General features: G+C 40.7%; 2 protein-coding genes across 2 annotated transcripts in view; one reads left to right on the forward strand and one right to left on the reverse strand.

The window, feature by feature from the left end:
- Nop56 (Nop56 ribonucleoprotein) overlaps positions 1–12,462 on the reverse strand; it is a 102,629-nt gene that overhangs the window by 68,663 nt on the left and 21,504 nt on the right. The gene's annotated exons all lie outside the window — the stretch shown is intronic.
- Positions 1–12,462, forward strand: part of C15 (homeobox protein C15) — a 50,460-nt gene that overhangs the window by 20,984 nt on the left and 17,014 nt on the right. The window lies entirely within an intron of this gene.

A 12,462-nucleotide genomic window follows, 5' to 3' on the forward strand; every position in this document is an offset into this window, starting at 1 on the left:
AACTTCGCCCCCTGTTAATCTTTCATTTCCTTCAGGTACGAGCGAGAAACTCATTTGGATTTGGAGTTTATCTTTTGGTAATTTTTAAACATTGTTCATGATTGATGATATAAAAGCTGTTACACAGAGGACAATTTTAAGAAATCAAAAATCAATGCAAACGCTAAATTATTTAAAATTCTCTAGGCTATGAATTATACAGTAGTTTCAAATTTCCATTCGTCGTCGTCCTGACAAAGTCTGCTATTCGGTTGGAACAACGTACAGGAACACTCTGCAGCCTTGTACGCACTGGAAGTCAACGAAGAATCTTCGAGGACAGACCTGGTTACCAGGAACCTCGATCGTCGACAGGAAGTTGCATTAAACAGACCTCTACAATCGGTCACGTCCTTTAAATCGCCCTAAATACAAATTTACTCTCGCAACAAGTAACCGCGTCGAAGAGACTTTAGACGAAAATATCTGCGACGATGATCGAGTCTCAAATGTTTTCTCCTTCCTGAAGGACGTATCGCTGCTCGCGTTGCTGTCGCTAATAAGCATGAAGATGGAAACCCGTATAGAAAACAAAGGAAGAAAAGAAGAGACGAGTGGTCCTTTGGTTTCGTCCACGCGAACGCATAGAAGATAGAAAACATACGACAGCGATATTACTCGTATCCTTGTTCTTGAAACATCGATCAAGTTGCGTTTCTCTCATATTTATCCTGCCATCTGGATTATCGAAACGCGAAAATCTCGACTTTCGTGTAAAACGAATCTCGAAGGTTGCGGAAAAGTTCTTGTCTTGTCTCCCCTTTTTTGCGCGATATGACGAGACACAACGCGAGAAGCTCGATCTAGAAGAAGCAGAACTTCCCTACGGATACTTTGTTTCTATCGCAAAACGCGTTCTCTTTTTTTTCTTTTCTTTTTTTAACATTCGTCGAAGTGTGGAAATAAATTCTAAAGACCGCTAAACACTCTCGCTATTACAGCCGCCCTTAAGCAATTTTCTCGATTGGAATTACATCGGCTTTTACATTCCTGGAAACGTTTAGTTTTCATTTGCCTGGTTAAGTATATACTAACAAAGCACCGCCACTGCCATTACTGTAACAGCGGCGCGGTTATCCCTGCGCTTCGCAGCCTCGCTATCAGCGACGCACGCCTTCCACGTTCAACCGCGATTCCTTGAAAAACTTTAATCAACCATCCAATACTGCCTACGTTGGAGAACATGGAATACGCTATGAGAATGAATAAAAGTACCGTTAAACGCTTGAAAAACGCAACTCGTAGTAACGTAACGACCAACCCCGATTAAGTCAGAATTAGCCACCGAACGTAATCCGAATCTTTGTAATCCGTCGAATAATCGCCGCTACTCTCTGCTATAGCGTTCAAAGTGTCGAACAAATGTTCTACTTCGAGTGAAAATAAACAACGCCTACATCAATGACGTTACGTTTATTGCTAACTCGGATCTTCGGATAAAAATTATTCGAAACTCTTCGGGACACCAAAGACTCTTTGAAAACGGGAATAACCAGGTGAAAATGTCGTACGGTGTTTCGCCTGCTTCGCAGATGTTTGTAGATGTATGGGAAATACGCGAGTACGCAAAAATATACAGAATACGCAAAGTAACGTGGTGTTTCTGCTGTACGGCGAGGATGAACGAAGTCTTCGTTTAGGCTGGATTTTTTTAGCTGTGCTCGTAAATATCTATATGAATCTATGTAAACGTTTACGATTTCGTTAGTAACTAAATGGAAGGAGCATGTGTATTACAAGTAGGAAAACGAGTATCTTCACAACACGGTGAAAGGAATGGAAAAATTGAGGAACGGAAGGAACTGATTAAGACTCCTTCGACGAAAACTGGAAAATTTAAGCGCACGAAGAACGGAAGATCGCGCGTGTAAAAACACGAGTTACGTGGCGTGCAGCGTAAAACAAGAAGAGGGAAGATACACGTATGGAGAAGCGAAGAGCGAGAGAAAGAAGAAACGAGCCTGCGAGAAGATGGATAGGAGAACAAGAAGAAAGAGAGGAACGAAGAGAGGGAAAAGCATAGTATACCAAACATAGACGTTGCGTACGAGAAGCGAGGGGTGGCTAAAGGATAATTTTATAGGGCGGATATATGTCTTCCAGGAATCCGTTTAAAGCCGTTTAGCCGTCTGTTATGTTGGTTCAATTACGCTGCTCGTAGGTACTACGTTGTATCGGAACAGAGCGTTTTCTAAATACATACGTGGCTACCGTGACTGAAGCGAGCCGAGAATACGATAACCTTTCATAATGTACGCTGCTTCGTAAAGGTTCATACGGCGGATAGTATTGCGCCTGAAATTGCACGTCCAAAATGGATTGCCAAGGTAGCGCGTGGATGTACGTGGATGTTGCACAAGCCGTTGTTCCAGCAGGATTCTCGCGTATTTTTGTCCCGGCAACTGATGCGAATCGAATTCGACGGATTCGTTTCAATTTTCTTCGCTGTCAGCTCCTGAAGAGCTGCTTGGAATTCGATGCAACGAGAGATATCAGGTTGGCGCACCAGATGGTGAAACTGATTGTATTCTTCCTTTACGAAAGCATTTTGATCGAATCGACGTCGTTGATGAGTTTCCTTTTTCTTTTTTCTTTTTTTTCTTCTTTTTTAATTTGATACGATGATACAGTGTAAGACGGTACGTTGTAATAACAGCGATAATAATAATAGCGTAAGAAACGCAATGATAGTTTGTGGAAATAGCACGCGTGGAAATGGTAAATATGGTAAAATCGAAAGTAGACATCTTTGACGCGAATAATTAATGTAAGAGACGAGGAGCTAGTTCGCGGAGACGGAAAGTGAATGTTAAAAGTTCCACAATCTCGTGTTTAAACAGGACTTTGTGAAATAAACGAGGATCGTTCTTATCGATAAAAGTTCATAAATTGATGTAATTAAAAAGAAAAAAGAAAGGGAATGATACTTTAAAGAAATCGTACTCGAATTCGATGTTCAAACTCTTTTGGCTTCTCTCGCAGCGACGGCAGTGACCACTGTCACTGCGAGGAATCCGTGGTGCGCAGAAAACAATTTACTTTGAAGGCCGCAAACTCTATTACCGAGCAAAACGTGCTCGGTAAAATAATGACTTTCTCTAGCCCGGTGTCACAGCTCGCCGTTGCATCATCAAATGGCTTTAACTTGACTCATTCCTGGTCGTCGGTGCATGGGCAAAGGTTGTGCCTCAAGCTCAGTAGGTCATCGAGGATGAAACCGAGATCTGGTTAAGCTTCTTTTACGTCTATCGTTCGCGCAAAATCTCCTTTCACCTCGCCTTATCAGAAGTATCGTACTTGCGAAATGGAATTAACTTAAGTGGTATCGTTCTTTTAGAATCGCGATCTTTCGTCACGATCGAAACTGCAAGCAGTTAACCGTCAACGATCGGAATTTTGCTCGCCTCCTGTAGCGGGAAACGGTTGTCATCTCGTAACAAGAAAGATTATAATCGAAGACCACGGGTGTACGATGCGATAAATTCATCTTTGCGACTTTCTTGTCATTCGATGACAGAAAGAAAACGTCGTAATTTCTTACTTCCGTTCTACCTTCGAGTCGGTATATGCGTGTTACAAAAACACACGGCGATTCAAAATTCAAACGTATGTGAACAAAGTATTTTAAGATTCGTAATTTTTCATTAAATTATTATAATATATTATAGCAAATATTTTTCTCGGAATAGAATTTCGATTAGAATTCAAACGAGATAAAAATCAAACAAGAGTCATCGTCGCTTCCAATTTCACTTGTTTATCGTTGATCGCGCTTATCGCTTAGTAAGAAAGTGGAGCGGACAAGGTACAAAATACCTTTAAATATTCGAATCGCGAACGTTTCAACCAGCGATACGTCGAAAGGACGAATAGAACGATTGTTGGAAACAGGGTAAAAGTTAAGTACCTTTGTTGCGCGAACAAAACTTCACCGTTGGTACGAAGGCGTACACCGTTTCTCCGAGAGCATTGCGCGCGCGCGCGCGCTCCTTGCCTCTTTTTATTTATGCCGGCCATTTTGCGGCACGACGAGACGCCATCTTGTTTTTATGGCCACCCCTCGGGCAACGTCGTCCAACCCTCGTTCTATCCGCATGCAGATACGAATCCCCCGGCATTTTATCTTCGAAACTCGTTTTAGCCTTTGTCGTTGTTCATCGGACCAGCCGGAAAGACCTACGAATTCGACTTCACCTTCCCGTCTTCCATTACAAGTTCCAGGAAGAATCCTCGGCGAAGATGGAACAGGATGAAAACGAGCGCTCTCCTTTGTTTTATTCACCGTTGATCCGTCGATCTGTCCTGATTACATTTTTAAAGACATCCTTGCTTCCCTGCGAGTCACTTACTCTTAAGGTAGGAGCCCACCCTCTGTTGCTCCTCCACCTCGCCGACTACGGTTTCCCGTATTTCCAGGACTTCTATAAACGTATACCTTTTAAGAGCAGCCACTGTTCCAGGAGATGAGTTTCGACAACGTGATTTTTAGCATTGCGGTTACGAAAGTAACGGTGTTCCAAGGACTCGCTCGATATCTTTCCTTGTCGCTGATCCTACCTCGCTTATTGGTATACGATCAGGTAAAATTGAATATGATCGCGCTACGACGAGCTTCCTTCCTTCTTCGAGCACGAAGATCTGTCTGCGTGTTTCGCCCGCACGGTAATTTACAACGACGGTAACTTTGACGGAGGTAGCTGGTAAAAGGAATTGTTTAGAAAAGCGCTTATTAATAGGGAGTCGTTTCACTCGTGTTTTACGTTTCAGGAGAATTCGTGGCGTTCCATTTCTGTACGCTTTCGAAGTACACGTTTCGCCGTTGAATTCAGACGATAACCCTTGAAATTGAAATTTTTATCAAGTACCATTTACGACTGTTGTAAATGTTGCGAGCGACGCGCGTGAACGAACGCGTCGCGTGTGCAATAAGAATTACGGCGTTTTATATTCATGTAGCTATTAAACTTTGAAATTCAGATGTTATCGTACGCTATGCTCGTTATTAAGTATGATCTAAATACGTGTAAGCTAGGAACATGCTACATGTTCTAATTAACAACGTCTGTCAGGGTATGTAGGTTTCATAGAATACGGAACATTGTATTTCCATTAAATAGAACATCGATGTACGTTGATACAATCGGTACTCGTTTACACGATTACTCGTGTCTTCCAGTGCAATTACATAACGCAACACCCTTGCGTCGATGCTCACCTCAGCTACGCGTATTGAATTTTATTTTATAACGACGTATAGCTACGCTTCGAAGAAAGGAAGATGAAAACGATAACTGGAAATTATTATCCGATATTTACCGGCTTTCGATTTACTAGAATCCAAAGCGTCAAATATATTATTTCGTTCCCGTGAAACAATTGAGCTAATTGATAGAAGGAAAAGCGCGAGTGCCAATAGCTAATTACGGAAGAACAACGTTTCAAGAACACGAGGTAACTTAAGGCTGTTTAAACGACTGAGAGAAACGTGGTTTCCGAGGTTTTTGCGAGTAACGAGTAACTTAGCTACGCGCAATACCGAGTTACACAACATCTATATATGTGAATATACGGTTTAATTTTCAGTCTCGTTTATGAAATATTTATACGAGTATCACACTTTTTTGCATTTACAAGATTTATTACATCCGCTTTTACCATCGTAAAATGATGCTAACGTGTAACGCAGAAGCGCGTTTCACGAACTCGTCGCTCGTCGATTTCACAGATTTCGATCACCACTTTGAAACCTGTCCGTGCCTCAGCCCGTTTTAAAGAAATCGAAGGCTCGCTAACGCCAACCGCAAAGTGTAAAGAATTCAGCCAGGACCAAGAATCAACTCTAATTTACCCTGTCTCGGAGGCCGTCTTTTACGAACATTTTACGCATGTCCATAAACCGTCAACTTTACGATTAAACTTACGGTCAACCCCCTGCAACCCTAGTTTCCCTCGGTTCGCGTGCTTCTTGCCATATTTTTATTCGAACGTACGCGAATTTTCCTTTTCCTTTCTCCTTTCTTTTTTCATCTCTCTCGCTCTCTTTTTCCCTTTCTCGCTCGTTCTTCGTACTATTCCTGGTAATGGGTTCTCGTCGTCGCTTAAAACCATTGCCTTCTAGAGGCGTTCGAACGTTACCACGTTACGACTTAACGCTGTCGTAAGGTTACATCGTCAGGGTAAATACTTCGACCGCAAAGACTCGTCGTCGTGGTATTTTAACCAAAATTGCGCGGTAACAGGCCTGCCAAGGCGAAGTCAGCTACAACTATCGGACAAGTTTTAGCAGCCAGACTGTCGTTAGACACGCTAACGACGAGACTCGGTACGTGATATTCCGGCGAAGCCACGAAAAACAACACCGGACGTATTATTGTTGGTACGCACGAACAAACGTATTCGCTTCTTCTTCCGTCGTTCTCCCTTTCCCTCCGTTTCTTCGTCATTTTCTTCGCTTTTGCATCTTTCGAACAGACGCGCGATTCCGCGTTCGATTCCTCGCGGCAGAATCTCGATCGCCTTCGTACAGTTGTTTCCTACGATAGTTTTCGACATCGCCCGATCGTGAGGTCTCATCGAGGTCCATTCGTATCTTTATCCGTACGACGTATCGTTTCTGTTGTTCGAAACGCTCGAATCTTTCGTTGTTTAATATAATTGTCCGGAACTGGAGGGCTCGATCGATGTCTCGATATCGTCCCGCCTCAGTGCGAAAAGTTCTTTGTAACGTCGAATGGTCTTCGTTCTTTTCTCTTTTGCCTTTGCCTCTTATCGACTTTCCGAGTTACGAATTAAGAAATTTCTACGTCTTAATAAAAACGAGAAGGAGATTGGGGCATAAACGGTGCGGTGGATCGTGGCGGGCTTAAACGACGATAAAATGTTGAGCAGCGAGATACAAGTGAAGAAAACAACTGTCTTTTAGGACACGGAGCATCGGCAACACCTGCGTCAAGAAGTGGACAAGACGAGGGACACACGAAACGAGCGAACAAGTCGTTTCTCACCGAAAAACCACTCGGGCCCCGTTTTTATTAATCGAGCAACAAAAATCCTTCCCTCGACCCCGATAATTTCCAGCGTCTCATTAGGCCTCCGGATTTATCGTAACAAGTCGTCCCGGCTCGATCTGGCTTTCCAATTCGTAAATTCGAAGTTCCCTATCGTGGTAGGAGCAACGATCGTCGGTAGCGTGCGTGCGTCCGGCTATTCTACGAAAGTAATTACGAATGAATTACAAGAGAGATGGCAAACCGTGTGCCAGTACACAGCATGATAATGTAACGGAGAGTATAATGACCGGTACGCGATTATCGTCCTAATAAGCCAGAGTGACGCAAGAAAGTCTCCTTCTGTCTGTCTCTGTCTATCTGTTTGTCTGTCTCTTTCTCTCTCTCTCTTTCTCTCTATCTTGCTATGTTTCGCTGGTTGAACAAGAACGTGAGAGGCCAATGAGCGGTTACAGAAGTCAGATGGTTGAACAAAGTCTTTTGAAAAAGGAGACGAGACGCTGGATAAGGTGCGAAGAATGATCTTGTCCTTCTACCATCGGCCAAAGTTCCCCACGGTTTCCCATAGATGCTCGGAATTAGGTTTCGTGAAATGAACTTGAGAAGTTTATTATTATCCCTCGTCTATTATGCTTAATGCCGAGTTCTACGTTCTCCATCCATAGCAGCTCGATTAGCAGCTCGGACTTTGTCTTTGGTTGATCGCTTTCCAGCGACTGTACTTACTTTGTCCCTTTGCCTGTTTGTCTTCCTTCCTCTTTTGTTTTTTTCTTTTCTTTGTGTGTGAATCTTTTGTAATTTAGCCGCTACCCATGGACTGTATCTATGGAAAGTAATTCGTGAAATGATCATAAAACCGAGCGAGTCGAGTAACAACTGTACGCTTGAAACGAAGGAAGTTTCGTTGCTTCATCCTCTTCCTCGAGACACATTAAGCACACGTATAAAAGTAACACCGTGTACTTTTGTAATACCGTCGAAAGAGAAATATTGTTGGAATTCGACCGGATCGATTTTCATATTACCGTAATAAAAAATGAAATTGTCCTGGAGGAGACGTAAAAATTACTGCCAGTATATTTAACACACTTTCGTTCGGAAGTACTCGACGCTTAGAAAATTTCAGGAATAAACTTACGTTATGTTTGGATACGAGAGAATATTTATAGGAGGGATATTCCGCCACAATGCGCGATCTTCAAACCATTTTTTGGGCCTCTTTTACGGAAAAATTGTCATAAGAGGAAAAGTGTTTTCTCAGAGTTACTACAATCCTCGTCGTTCTATTTAAAAAAGCCAAGCTAAAAGAAACGAAAAAGGTATTTTTAACTAAGACGAAGTTGATCGTGAAAACCAAAAAGATAGTTCACAACTAAAAAAAAAAAAAAAAAAATAGCGTCTAATGCTCTAGAAATAAAATAAAAAGGTATCCTCTAAGTACGTAGAGAAAAATCGCGTTAATACGCGACAACTCGAAAATCTAGCAAAATAAGATTATTCAGGGTTCGGATTCTCAAGATTATTTAATTACAATAATTATTCTAACGATTATTAGAAACATACGCGTGCTTCTCATAAAATTGATATTGACTCTGACTGAGATAAGCCGTGATATAATCATCATAATCGTAAACGATTCTAACTTAAACATAAAGACACAAAGAAATTGCAATGTTAACACGATAAAAACAAACGATTATGATACAATCTAGATTAGAAATTTCCAAAAGATTAAAAATATAATAGTAATAATTAGATTCATATTGCTAATTTCTTGCAATAATTATCCCTTTTAGTTACATACCACTCTCGGTTACCACGTTATAGTACTATTTTGTCGCGTTATATTATATCATATTTTATATTATTATATTTTATCGTATTATATATTACCTAACAATTTCTTAACAATTAATACCTATCTGTCTTAGTGTGTACGTTGGAACTTGATAATTCTAGCGTTCAAATTTCAGCATTTGCGAAATATTCGAACAACTGAATACTTCCATGACAATTCTCTGATCAAATTCCAATAATTCCTACGAACGCCTGATATTCGATGTTACGATTATACAAAAGGAACATCGGTGATCGAATTCTGCTTTAAATAACTGCGATAAATTCCGCCCCTATGGAAATCAGTTTATCATGTCTGTCGAGACGCGCATCGGGGCAATCCGTGTCTCAATTAGCACACTCTGCTGTGTATATTTATATTCTAATTGAGCAGGCATTATCGACGAGATTATTTCGTGTCTCGTTCGGAAGTTGCGCGTAGCGGATCGTATTTTCGGACGGGGGTGAAGCGTCGGTAAAAGGACAGCGTTCTAGGTGACGGAGAAGAAGGGATGGATAATGGAATAATATCCACCTGATGGCCGTTTACCCTTTAACGATGATTCCTCGGGTTTCGAGCAAACTGCGAGAGAGCAGTTACGTGTCAAATTGAATTTCACGGGAAATTTTCCGCGTCCCGCCATTTTCTGCCTCTCCGCCGTAGGAACACCGCTGGGATCATTATCGTACTAATCATTAATTTCAAAGCCGAGCTTCCTACGTTGATGTTCAATGGCCGCTGCGATCTACCATCGCGCCGGTCTTACCATGGAAATTGCTGAATTTCCGAATTTCGATCTCGTTGCTGGCAATTTTTACAACGGTCTCGATCGAATTAGTTTTTCGCCACTTCTTTTCTTTCTTTTTTTTTTTTTTTTTTTGAGCAAAGTAGAAACTTTTAGCGAGAAGCGATCGATATCTAGTTTGCATTAACTGGAAACGTTCATAAACCTCCTACGAACTCGTTATAACTTGAAGATTGCGTATCTTTTTTACGTTTTTGGCTGGATAATGTTACTAATAATTTTCTCTTTTTACAGAGTCATAATTTTTGCTCTGTCATCTCGAGCGCAAAAATACCAACAAGAGAGAAATTATATTTTCACTTTTCATGAAATTTTATTTCGCGTTTGACATATTCGTGTTTATATTGAGGTTTATTTATCGTGATAACGAAACGTTAGTCGCTATAAAAATAAACGTTTTAAATTATAGAAAATTCTTTCACCGTACTCGTTTTCAATTACTTTATTTACACGCTCCTCGAATTATCTTATTTATTCGGCTACATTTTACGTCCGTTGATCCATAAAAAAGAAACAAATTTATTTAAAGAATAAATTTCGTCGAAAGAGTAGGCCACATTTTACCACTTTCGATTATTAATTCTCTTTTATTACGCCGGAGTGTAACGATTTAATCGAGGATATCGGTGCTTTAATCGGCCGCTATCTTTATTACGTATCTGTGACAGAGACTCGTTGTCAAAAGTGGCTTTCGCGATATTCCGTAAAAATGCGCAATCTTTTCCATATTTTAGCAACATCTGGGCCACGCTGCGACGTTCTCCCTCTGCGACGCTATACAAGGTGTTTCCGAATTACACGTCAATCAAGCAAACAGTGGCAGAGTATTCTGTAAAAAAATAACGTAATAACCACGACACATGTACAAAACGAGAAAGCCGATACGTTTAATCTTCAATTACATCATATTTATTCCAATATGCATATATACATATTTAACAGTTTGAACGATAGTAAGCTGAATCGAGTTAATCAATTTGAACGTGTCAACCTTACTTCGTACACCGCGGATGTTTATGCAAATTCGTATTTTCATAAGCTACGACTAAAGAAACGAAAGAAAGCAAAACGTGAAACGCGTACGTTTATCGGACAACGAATAAGTTGCTCGGATTATTTTCTACCGCTGTACCTTTCGCTACCACCTTTCAATCACCCTATATACAAGCTATTCCGAGCGATTTTACGGAAAGCTTACGCGTCCCTATCTCTTCTGTATCTGCGAGTTTATCGGCTCTTTTAATAATTGCCCCTATATGGTATTTCGTGTGACACCTTTTACGACGAATGCAATTGCAGAGATCGTTTGGAACGTCGTATTAAAACGCGACGATTCCGCGCAGATAAACGTTGTTTAGATGCACGCGATCCTTTCATCGAACCGATGAAATTGCTCGTTTTAATCACACCGCGAATATACCGGGCCAGCCTTCTCTCCCTCACGAATGCTCGATGAAAGTGAGAGATTTGACGCGATTTTGTCGTGTGATTTTCACTACACGGCCGCTGCAATTACGGGAACAGTGATTATGCGGGATAATTGGAAATCATTTTTGCTTACTTTGCATAGGAGAATGAAGATTGGCATGAAAAATTATTGGCGCGGTGAACGCTATAATTTGATTTACTGCGAGCCGTAGGGCGATTCCAGAGGTCAGATCTGCAGTTCCACGGAACCGACGTTTTATTATGTTTCAGCGTGATTTCATTTTCCGATGAATAAAAAATAGTTCGGCGAAACATCAACGATCTCTGGGCATCTCTGTTTTGACGAAAGATCATATTTTATAAATACGACGCTGATCTATTCGCATAAGAAACTCGAATTTCCTAATCAAGTATTTCATCTTCGACTGCTATGATTAGATAGAGACAGGTGTATTTAACAATAATCAGAATCGAGTTACTTAATAATTATTAGTTTCATACATAGTCTTTATACAAATTCATACTTTTATAAACGCGTCTAGAGGAATGGAAAAATTAAATGGAAATTCATCTCACCTTTTGAATATTATAGCACTTTACTTTGGATATTTTATATGTCTTTATACATTCGTACGCCTATCGTAAACCAAATTAAACTTGGGGATATTTCTATGGGAAAAGCTTGGAAAATCATTTCGACGAAGTTTTAACCCTCTACCTTTATCATTACGATAGTCGTTGATCTAAACACAATTTACAGTCTGCGCTTGATTTCTTTTGTTCTACCTTATCCAAAACTACGAGAACACCCAAAATACCACAACCATAAGAATTACATGCCTGGGAATTTTTTTCATTCTCAATTTTCGGAAAAAAAGACTTTCTCGGTCGAAAAATCTGATGAATCTGCCTGCTATGTAACACTATGATCGCAGTATCTCAGATTTCTTTTATAATCCTTTGTAGAGCAGAACGAAAGAAATGAAGCGTAAACTGTAAACCATGTTCAGGTGGATAACTACCCTAACAACAGGGGTAGAGGGGTAAGACCTTGTCGAAATGCTTTTCCTAGAAAGCTCTTTCGATAAACGTGTCACAAGTCTAATTCGGTTTAGTGGCACTTTTATCGTGCTTGTTCGGCTCTTTGCCTCTGGTATTCGCGGTTTATTTCGTTCGATATCCCATATCTTGCACGCTAGTCTACAAACCGTGAACATTACAAGAAAATCTTCAGCATCTTCTCCTCGTTACCACATCTAACGCGTACGAATCGATCGATAAATTACATCTCGTCACATCCTTCGCTCGCTTGACACGTGATAAGAACCGAACGGCGTTTTCAATCT

The sequence above is a fragment of the Bombus fervidus genome, chromosome 6, assembly GCF_041682495.2.
Source record: "Bombus fervidus isolate BK054 chromosome 6, iyBomFerv1, whole genome shotgun sequence".
Classification (NCBI taxonomy): domain Eukaryota; kingdom Metazoa; phylum Arthropoda; class Insecta; order Hymenoptera; family Apidae; genus Bombus; species Bombus fervidus.